This window comes from Pundamilia nyererei, unplaced genomic scaffold (genome assembly GCF_000239375.1).
Source record: "Pundamilia nyererei isolate P.nyererei 1_Seehausen unplaced genomic scaffold, PunNye1.0 scaffold00151, whole genome shotgun sequence".
In the NCBI taxonomy this organism is placed as follows: Eukaryota; Metazoa; Chordata; class Actinopteri; order Cichliformes; family Cichlidae; genus Pundamilia; species Pundamilia nyererei.
Genome location: NW_005187552.1, coordinates 1,063,325 through 1,073,757, shown reverse-complemented (window position 1 = coordinate 1,073,757; position 10,433 = coordinate 1,063,325). Strand labels below are relative to the sequence as shown.

The following is a 10,433-nucleotide window of genomic DNA, read 5'->3' as shown; positions in this document are numbered from 1 at the left end:
ATCTGAATGAGGGTGGGGGAGGTTCAATTTGCCATGTTGCAACGAGCTTAGCTTCTGTCTCGCTAGCTTGCGCTGCGCTCAGTGGATCTGCGCTCGACAGTGCAGTCTAGGCGGAGTAGTCGAGCGCAGATCCACTAAGCGCTCAACACAGACAGCATCGTCAGAAGGAAAGTTGATAAAATAAATAAAACATTTTGTATTGTTCGATACATATGTGTACCGAAAGCACTGTATCGAACGGTTCAATACCGATACGAGTATCGTTGCACCCCTAGTGGATATATTGGACAAAGGGTGTTAAAGATGGAGCTGCCAAGCAGAAGGTGAAGAGGAAGACCACAGAGGAGATTCATGGATGTAGTGAAGGAGGACATGCAGAGCGTTGTCGCGGCAGAGGAGGATGTTAGGGTTTGGCTGAGGTGGAGCCAGATGATCCGCTGTGTCCCGTAAGTGTAGGTGAGCTGTTCTACACAGTCATGGTGAAAACATTTGATTTACACGAGGCCTAGTCTCCATCTTCTTTTCATATATTTTGTCCCCAGCACATCTCCTTTACTAAAGTAATAAAAAAATCCCTCCAGTTTTGTTACATTCCTAGTTTTCTGATTTAATTACTGCTTTGCTGTAAAATTTGTGACCTCTCTGACTATAAAGAAACGTAATATGGCAGGAGCTAGGCTGATAACAATGAAAACACATTTTATAGTACAATAAGCTGCTGCGGTTACATAATTATTATACCTAAATTGCATTTCTGTGAAGAAGATTTCACAAAGTGTATTTTGCCCTCTGAAACACACCCTGTTGTTTAACAGGCCACCCAAATGGTTAAAGTTGACCTATTTTTTTTTATTTTATAAATGCAACTTGCTCCAGCTGATTGCTGAAAGCTGGCAAATCTGAGTAAATGTTTAGTTTACAAAGCTAAGAGTGAATAAAAGCTTGTGGCATTGGATCAGTCAAAGGCAATAAGTCATCGGAGGAGACGGCCAAGTCAGCATTCCTAACATACAGACACATCATCAAAGACGCACACGACTCTTTACTTACAGTTTCATACGACTTGTGATGTAATTTATCATTAAATGTTGAAACTGTTCATATTTATAGTTTTATCGAGAGCGTGCGCTGACTCTTTTTGCTTTTTGAGGTTAAACTAAAAGCGTTTAGAGCTCCAGAAAGTCATTTGGAAAAGTTTTACTTCTGAGTAAATGAGCTGATGCTCCGGATAGTTGAAGAGGTGAAAGTATCACCGGTACTGTAGTGTGTGTTTATGCATGGATGGTGTGTGTGTGTGCTGGAGGGTATGGCTGACATCTGAGATCACGCTGACCTGGTGTGCCCTGTGGGTCTCTTGGTAATCAGCCACCTCCTTACATTCAAAAGCAACCACTTGGGACTGCAGTCACATTTTCTGTGCGTGTGTGCATGTTTGTGCATGTGTGTGTGTGTGTGTGCATGCATGTGTGTGTGTGCATGTGTGTTTGCTGGCAGAGACGTTTTTAACTGCCTGAGAAGTGCTGGTGTGAGAAACCGTTTATACCCCACAGCCCTGTGGTGGCGCCTCAGTAAAGGGCCGGATGCTGTGTGAATCCCGTCTAAAGACCTCCGAGGGCTGGAGTGTCGGAACTGGACCTCAGCCCACACGGAGGAGCTGTGTGTCCGTCTGTGTGTGGATTACCGACGCCTGCGTGTACAGTATACGAGTGCGATACTGAATGTCCCCATGCTTAGTATCACCTTTTGGCTCAGTAAAGGCAGTGGCTGATCGTTTCTTTTATGTTGTTTTTGGCTGTTTATTTGTTACCTAATATTTTCGAACCTCTCCTCTGGTCTCCTGAGACAAATGGAGCCGGGTTTCAAAGCTGGGCAGATTTATTTTATCAAATTAGTGGCTGTCCATCCGTTGGCTCTATGAAAGACGAGCAGGAGACTGTGACTGAAAAAAGTGATTTGTCTTTTTTCGGCCTCATCAAAATCCGGCTCATATCACGTTCTGACCTTTATGACCACAGACACACTGGACGCGTAAAATATTTTATACGTCAAAAATATTTTTCATACAAAGAGCATTGATTTTTTTCAAATCGAGCGAGGATCTAAATCAACAAATCTGACCAATCAGACCACTGCAGAACCAAGTTAGTTGGTGCTTTACAAAGATAAAACAGTGCAGTAGTGCAGATAAACGAGAATATACAGTACTCATTGCAATTCTTATTCTGAGAGCACGAGTGCATTCACACAAACAACTGTGGCTACATGGACTGAATCTTAGGCTACATCTACACTAATCCGAGTTTTTTAAATGGACTAACAATGAGGTGGAGTTGTTGCTACGGGTAACACAAAAGTACAAAGTTGCAAAAGCGAGTGAGAATTAAGGAATTTGAAGAAAAGCTATGTGGAGCAAGTACAAACTGGTATTAATCTTTAATAGGGCTGTCAAAATTGAGAGGAAACAAAACAACTTCTGTATAATGCCCTCTTTCATCTTAGTTTAATTGGTCACATGACTGCATCACATGACTAAAATGCATTGTTTTAAAAAGTCTCTGTTCACGCAGTCCACACTGCGCTGCGAAAACGACGTTTTCAAATGTATCCACTTTGGAGAGCATTTTCAAAAAGCTCCATTTTCCTTGACCAAAAACGCCGTCTCAGTGTGGACGGTGTGTGCTTTCAAACGAAAATGTATTAGCGTGGACGTGGCCTTATGTAACGCTTTTCTATTCAGTTGAGCACTCCAAGTGTTTTCCTACTACAGGTCTCACTCACACATTCAGAAATCACTTTTATCTATGCCTCGGAGCTTTCCAGCATTTACACACACACTCACGCTTTGATGGAAGCATTGGGGGCAACTTGGCGTTCAGTACCTTGCCCAAGGATACTTGGGTATGTGGACTGTGGGAGTCTGGGATCAATTCACTGATCTTCCAGTTGGCAGACAACACGCCGTCAGGTCATCTTCCCCATGTCTACATGCCTAAATGCACCGAGTTGCAGGAAACCGGCTGATTAGATATAAAAGTGAGCAGGTGTACCTAATAAAGAGTCCAGGGACTGCCGTGTGCTAAATAAATGTGCACCCAGAGAAGGAAGTGAGACACAGTGTTTGTGTTTTTCAAAGTTTGGTGTGGTCCGGCAGATTGCTCTGCAGTGAGTGGGGCCGACAGGGCCGAGCCTTTAACCTCAGCCTACACAAAAACACAGTGCAGGATCATAGGCTGCTCTCAGGCTTATATAGGCTTAGTAGGCACGGATGTAGCGCTATTAATGACGCACAATGTTAAGTTGCGACTTGTTTCGTAGGTTATGCATCCACTGCTTCCACAGCGGAAGTTTAATATACATTTATATAAGTGACTGCGCAACAGGACGAAAGAATCTGTAACGTTTAAGGTGGAATTTTTACCTGTGTGTCTCTCAGTGAGTCAACATCATGAGCACTTAAAAGGTGAATGACGTTCAGCTGGATCATGGTAACTCCATGTTAGTTATTTCCTGAGAAGGACGGCAACCCCATGTGTACCTCAGTGATCCCACAAAACCTTTAAAATGTAATCTAAAATTCAGATGTGAAATAGTAACTATGTAATAGTAATGAAATTCTGCGTGTCTTTTGGATCTTGTTGTTAGTTTTTCTGAAATATTTATGATGAACTGAAGCCTGGTAAGTCTGAATTCATGCAAAAGGGATTAGAAAGAGAGCTCTTAATGTAATAAATGGTAATTAATACAACTGTATTTATGATGTGAAAGTTTGGTTTAGGGGTTTGTGGGCTACAGTTAGCCATTCGATCCCCTGTTGTGGTATTTGGGACGACTGGTCGCATTCTACCAGCAGTTTGATTTACAGTCAGGCTCTTTCTAGCAGTGATGAGCTGAAAGGAGGTACACAGTTAAGAGGCAGACTGACGTGTGGGGTCAGCTCACATCTGGCCTTTGGCAATCAAGACCTAATCACACTCTTGCCCCTTTGCCACCTGGCTGACACCCTACACCCTCTGTGGCACTTCCTCCTTTCCCTCTTTCCCGCTACCTTTATCCCAGTAAGGTGACATTGATCATGTCATGACCACGAGCATGATATTTGTTTTTCATGCCAAAGATTTCAAGAGAATCTTAAGGTGGAAGTCAAGTTCAAATGAAGTCATGTTTCCACAGAGGCGATGACGTATGTGACAGTGACGCAAGTGGCTTTGTGGTCATGTTTTCCTGTGTCTGTATATTTGATAGAAAACATGAGAAAACCTGTCTTTAAGGCAGATATGATGGAGGATGGCTTTCCCCAAGTGGCATCTGTGTTGAGCCCATTTATTTTACACACATAATCCTCTATTCAAGCTCTGTTGGCTGTTCGTATATCAACATCGCTCAAACCTTAAGCACGTTTACACGTTGTGTAAATATGATCTTCACATCATTTGGAGAAAGAAATTAATGCTTAGCAAGGCAAGGCCGTGACAAGCCTGGAGAACTATTCCCGAAGACTAAAGAAACGACGAGAAAGAAATAAAAGAGGGCAAACCGAAAACTGACTTTCAAGCTCGTTAGTTTGTACAAACTCTGTCTTTGCCTCATTTCCATGCACATGTTTCAGTAAACTGCTGTCCCTCCTATTTCCCATTCCCCGAGCAAAATAGAAAGAAATGAAGGGGTGGCTCAAGACTTTTGCATTTCAGTTGCCCACATTTGAAAAAGCTAAATATTTCCATTACATAGTAAAGCCTTGTTCCGCTTCCCTAGCATGATGAGAATGTCATTACATTGATTCTGAAAGTATGAAGGCGATCTTTTCACACAGTTGTCGGTTGCCTGGCAGCGCTGACACATGAACCTGTTTCACCTCTAAAATTCTTCTGTAACTTAACCACAATCACTGTCGCTATGGAAGATGGAAATGAATCCACAGAGACAACACTGACCGCACGTCATATCACCACACAAGTAATAAAACATGCGCACACAAACACACACACAGGTCATACACAGTCTTCGCCTGTATTTGAGTACAGATTGAGCTCTTTTTGCTCATTTTGACCACAATCTCAATGTCTGCCTCACTTAATATCTAGCTTTTAATGCATAAGTTACCACCTTAAATGTACTGTCAGCACAGGGTGATAGAGGAGTGAGAGCAAACAAGGAAGTATAGAGGCCAACATATCTCTGTTCCCTTTGCATTGGCAGCGTTTACTTGACGTGTCACGCCACATAGATATCAACCAGGATGTTAAACAAAAAAAAAGAGGCTTGGGCTGCTCTGAAAGTTCACTTTAAGAGAGGAGAGTCATAAATAATTGTCACGGGAGGGTGAAAATTTACCAGGGTTCAATGCAACTTTATTTATATAGCGCCAAATCTACTGTCGCCTCAAGGTGCTCAAGGTAAAGACTCCACAATAATAGAGACAGAATCCCACCAATCAAAGGGTTTTTATCATCATCATGTTTGAAGTTGTTTCATATATAATATATTTATAATCTGCACTCCCTTAATGTGGGTCTCCAATCATCCATCAGGTTTTTCTTTCCTCCCTCTCTCGTTATCCTAAATATATACCGTTAATATATATATAGAAACCCACAAGTGTCACAGTAATATTTTTTTACAGTCTTCTAAAAGCATTTGAAATTTGACGAGGAATCCAGCCCAGTTAAACATAATCCCGTCTCTTATTACGCTGCGAGTCTGGGTCTTGTCGGGTGGTTTTGAGTGACGTTTCGGGGTCTGTTTCTGAGATCAGTCACCGGGGACGGCAGGTGCACGTCTTTGCCTTCAGGGTGCTGAGCTGTGTGCTGCTCGACTGCCAAAGGGACGTTCGACTGGATCATGTTGCATCACTTGAAATCACATGGACACAACCCAGATCACAGCAAGGGGCGATGCGGTGGTGCTACTGTGTGCGTGCTTTATTAGTTCCTAACAGGCCGTGCATTATAACTTAGCGGCAAAATTAGGCTTGCCTGTGAGAAGCCTGTACCAATATAAGCGTACATTATATATTTATTATTTGTGATGAGGCTGCTATGATGAGAAGAAACTTGAGGAGGAGCCTCATGGAGCATGGAGGGTATGGTATATCTATAAAAAGAAGCTTCTTGAAGTTTTGTTGACTTGTCTGGGAATGCCTTAGAGGGAACATTCAAATGAGATTTTAGTCACAAGTCCAAGCTTTGAAAGAGGACAGAGTTTGTGCATTAAGGTGTTAGCTGCAGTGCAGTAATTAACATGTATCCCTTCTAATTATCTCTTGGTACTACAACATTGCCAGAAGTGTCAGTACTGCGTCAGCAACTGCAAAGTGATTGCACACTCTTTGTCTTTCTTTATAATCGGGCTGGTTTATTTATTTTGACCTGAATCAGGCTGGCAGTTTCCCCTTACGTCTGAGAGCTATGCTAAGCAAAGCTAATCAGTGCTGGTTCTAGCTGCATGTTTAATATGTAAATACAATAAAAGGTAATGTTCGTGCTGATCTCTCTTTAAGCAGTTAAGCATATTTGTTCCTAAGATACTTCCTTCTTCTACTTACTTTCCCTAAGATAAGATATCTCCCCTTGCAGGCAAACTCAATTTTAGATCTCCACATGTTAGCTACTGCATTGATGAAGCGCACAGTAACAGCACAATTACCCAAGCATGTTTTCGATGGTGGGACGAATCGCAGAACCAGGACAAAACCATGGAATAAATAGAAAAGATGTACACAGCCACCTAATGTCATTTACTGGTTTCTGTTTCCCAGTCTTCCCCTTTGATGCTAACATTGAGCCTAGCGTTAGCATTTTGGGTGCTACTGCCTTGGTTTCTTGGTTGTTTAAACTAATGTTACAGAGAACAAGAATATTAATTAAAGCATCAAAGGTCAAAATAAGTAAAACCACAAGGAGAAATGTGTCATCTGTGGATGTGGATGTGGCAGTGCTAAAACTATGCTAAAACACATTTTTATCAGCTGTTAATGTTGTATGTGTTGTAGCATTGTTTGATGTTAATAGCTCTCTATGTGTTGTCAGAGGCTCAACACCATTTCCGCCACTCTCTATTTGAGATAACCCCATGATATTCATGCTGTGTAAGCAAACAGTCCACTAAATCAAAGTGTAATAATAGGAGTAGAGAAATTGAGACACAGTGACTTTTTCTGAACGTTTATTTAAGAAAGGCTCTTGTCACACAGGCTTAGAAATTAATTCATGACTCCATGGCAACCGCCAACTGCTAGGGAAAAATGTGTATTCCCTGATCCGGCAGCAGTTCCTAGGTGAAAGGAGGAATATGGTGTTACACCGGAAAACTCTTTCAGGTTGTTTTGGTCGTTAGCAGATTGCTGCATTTGCCTGAGTGGAAACAAAACCATGAGTTCAACACAGTCTGGAAACACAGACGTTTTCCTTTAGAGTAAATGCTGCGACTTTTGAAACTTCCTGATTGCAGCGTTAAGGCTCAGCAAGTGGTTGCCGAGCGTTTGCAGACAAGTTGGAGTCTTCCATGCGAAGTGTGGGAGACTGTAGAAATTTGCTAGCAACCAACTAGAATCACAACAATCACAGGGAGCACTCTCTTTGTGACTGAGTTCACATGGTGACAACCAGCAACTTCCACCAATTGCTCACCAACCGGTGGGCTGCATCAGGAACAGCATCCAGTTTAAAGAAAATAAAAATAAATAATAATAATAAAATCCGCTAACTCAAACTACCTCCTGTGGTGACTCCTTGTGAATACGGATGCATTAGCCTGGTGATCGATGGAGATATTGCCATTGAGGGGCAAATGGTTCTAAAGTTAGGGGCATTAATGGAAGAAAAAATTCTTGGCAGCAGAAAGCAGTATGATGTCATAGAAAATGTCCTGCTGGATGTTGGATGGGGGGGTCAGTACACAGAAGGTGTGGTTTGTCCTCTTGGTACCAGTGAGGCGAGACAAAAACCATTGTCTGAATCTCACATAAAGAAAGTTGGAAGAATAAAGGCATTATCTTGTGAAAGGCCTTCTGATCTCCCAAAGTAAGGTTTTATTTTTGCTGTCAAACTGATGTGAACGGAAAAAAAACCTGCTGCTAACGACAGAACAGAAAGTTCAGACCTCGGCTGTTCTAAGAATAACTTGATAAAACCCGAAGAGCACGTGACATGAGTACAATGTTACGCAAAACGACACCCACTTTGATCTTGAGCGAAGTAACAAGCCTGACTGCACAAAAAAAAGGGATGAAAAAGATTTTTTTATCATGGGAGCTACAGTTTCACAAAAGTCTGCCCAGCTGTCATGTGAGATAAATCAGGTGTACCTCCTGGTAGTTCACGTTATAATGAATTGCAGCCAAGTGCACCTCACCTTTTGTTCCAAATCTGCGACATATTAATAATAATTAATCAACTTAATTATCCTCCTTTTGCAGACTCACAAACTAATGACTTTCATTAACGCTGAGGTATGCTGTTGATTAAAAATATCATCACTCCGGGTTATGGTGATAGATAAGTGATGGGTGTAATAACTTCCAGTAATATTAGATAAGCTGATGAGGACAGATGGATTGATACAGTAGATATTTGGGGGGGTGAATAGAGTCTAGACTGTTTAGAGAAAGCAGAGACTCATGGGAAGTATGTCGCCAACTCCCCCCAATCTGGAATCTGATATGAAGAAATCTGTCTTTGTTTGCTGTGTGCATGTCTGCCTCGCTCTGAACATGTGCCACTCTCTGTCTGTGTATGTAGACGTGTTGTCGTATTTTCAGGACCGAGGCTGTCTATCCCTGGAAACATAAAGGACGTTTAATCACTTTGCAGAAATGTATTCTGCAAGCTACACACTGTGTCTGTAACTATCACAGCTATCAGGCTATCTTAACTGTTAACCACAGAAGCCACAAAGACCTATCATTGCATTCATGCCTCTTAGCTTACTTTATATGGTCCCATAAAGCAAAGGCAAAGCTGCCTTTCAACATATGCAAAGAGGCCCTGCTAGTCTGCCTGCAATTAGTTTCATGCTGCAGCAGTGCAACCAATTGCTGTTGCTTTTAATATAACACTCGAGCAGCTATTTGTCTTATACAGTTGTTCATTTACTAGTGCTAATGTGTTACTTGTAGCATGTGTTTTTTCTGCTTGTTGTTGAGCAAATGTGGCCATTAGGATATCTCTCAAGGTTTGCAACAGAAAGAATGTCTTCATATTCGCCGTCCTTTGTCTTTTCTTATGTGGTGAAATGTCCTTGAAGTTCACATCTTTGCCAGCACCACTTCATATTTTTTCTTTTCATAAAGTGAGCATTAAAAGGCTTTTCGAGACACTAATTTAGACTAGCGTTGCACACATTGCGGTCCCTCCAGTGACTCAGCAGGCCGTCAGTTCCTTCAGCTGGTGCCCAGTGTTACGTCAGTAAGAAGACAAATTTGCATTTCTATTGTGAAAGAAGAACATGGCAAATGTTCTCAGAGGATTTTTGTTCTCAACTGATGCAGTGAAACTGCCTTTCAGAACCAAATTCGAATCCTTTGATTCGTGCAGACACAGGCAGCAACACGTGGACTACCAAGATTTTAGGTACAGTGTAAACTGTAGTTTGTAGATTTGTTACTCTTAAAATGAAATTCCACTGATTATAATTTGAATAGTCTGTGCTGTTCCATGATTCTTTCATTAATGAAACCAAATAATTGGACTGGATTCCGAAAGCTTTCCATCTCTTTTTAGATCACCCGATAATTCAGTTTCTGACGAAATACATGCAGAACTAACGACACATCAACTTTGTAATAAGCCCAAACACATAGGAAGGAAATTTACCTAAAACTGACTTGTCCTGCTGGACCTCAGTTCAGTGTTCGATTATTATTACAGAGATTATTATTACAGAGAGGATGCTGTAGGTATTAAAGGTACTGCAGTGCAGTGGTTTGAATCATATCTATCTAATAGACTTGATTTTGTTCATATAAACAAACTAAGGTTAATTATGGAGTTCCACACGGTTCTATGCTAGGGCCACTTCTGTTTGCATTACATACGCTTCCCTTGTGCAGAATCATTCAAATACCCAGTTTCATCTGTTCAAACCAGATGACACACACTAATTAGTTAGTCTGCAGGAATGTTTTAGACATAAAGACCTGAATGACCTCTAATTTTCTGCTTCTAAAGATTAAAGGTAATAAAAGCCGAGGGAGGTCAACAGTGATCACTGACTGTTTTAGGAGCTTTTTGAGATTAAATAGAAGAAAATACATAACATTAAACATGTTAACAACACAAAAGCCATATTAAACGCAGACTACTTTAGGCCCGGAAGTAGGATTCGTCACGTCATCACTTAATGACCGGATAACTCGAAAACGAAGCAACACAGGATTTTCAAATTGGTACAATACAAGTGCAGTTATTACTGGTGACCTCAAGGTCAAGTTCAGATTT

The 10,433-nt window shown here is 41.4% G+C and overlaps 1 protein-coding gene across 2 annotated transcripts in view; it reads left to right on the top strand.

Annotated features, from left to right (window-relative positions):
* Positions 1-10,433, top strand: part of stim2b (stromal interaction molecule 2b) — a 51,868-nt gene that overhangs the window by 26,909 nt on the left and 14,526 nt on the right. The window contains exon 1 of one of the 2 annotated variants that reach the window (XM_005744914.1): positions 5,895-6,079. The exons of the other annotated variant lie outside the window; for it this stretch is intronic. The gene's annotated coding sequence lies outside the window, so the exon portion shown is untranslated. Of the gene's footprint in view, positions 1-5,894; positions 6,080-10,433 lie in introns of those variants that run through there. 2 annotated transcript variants of the gene reach the window in all.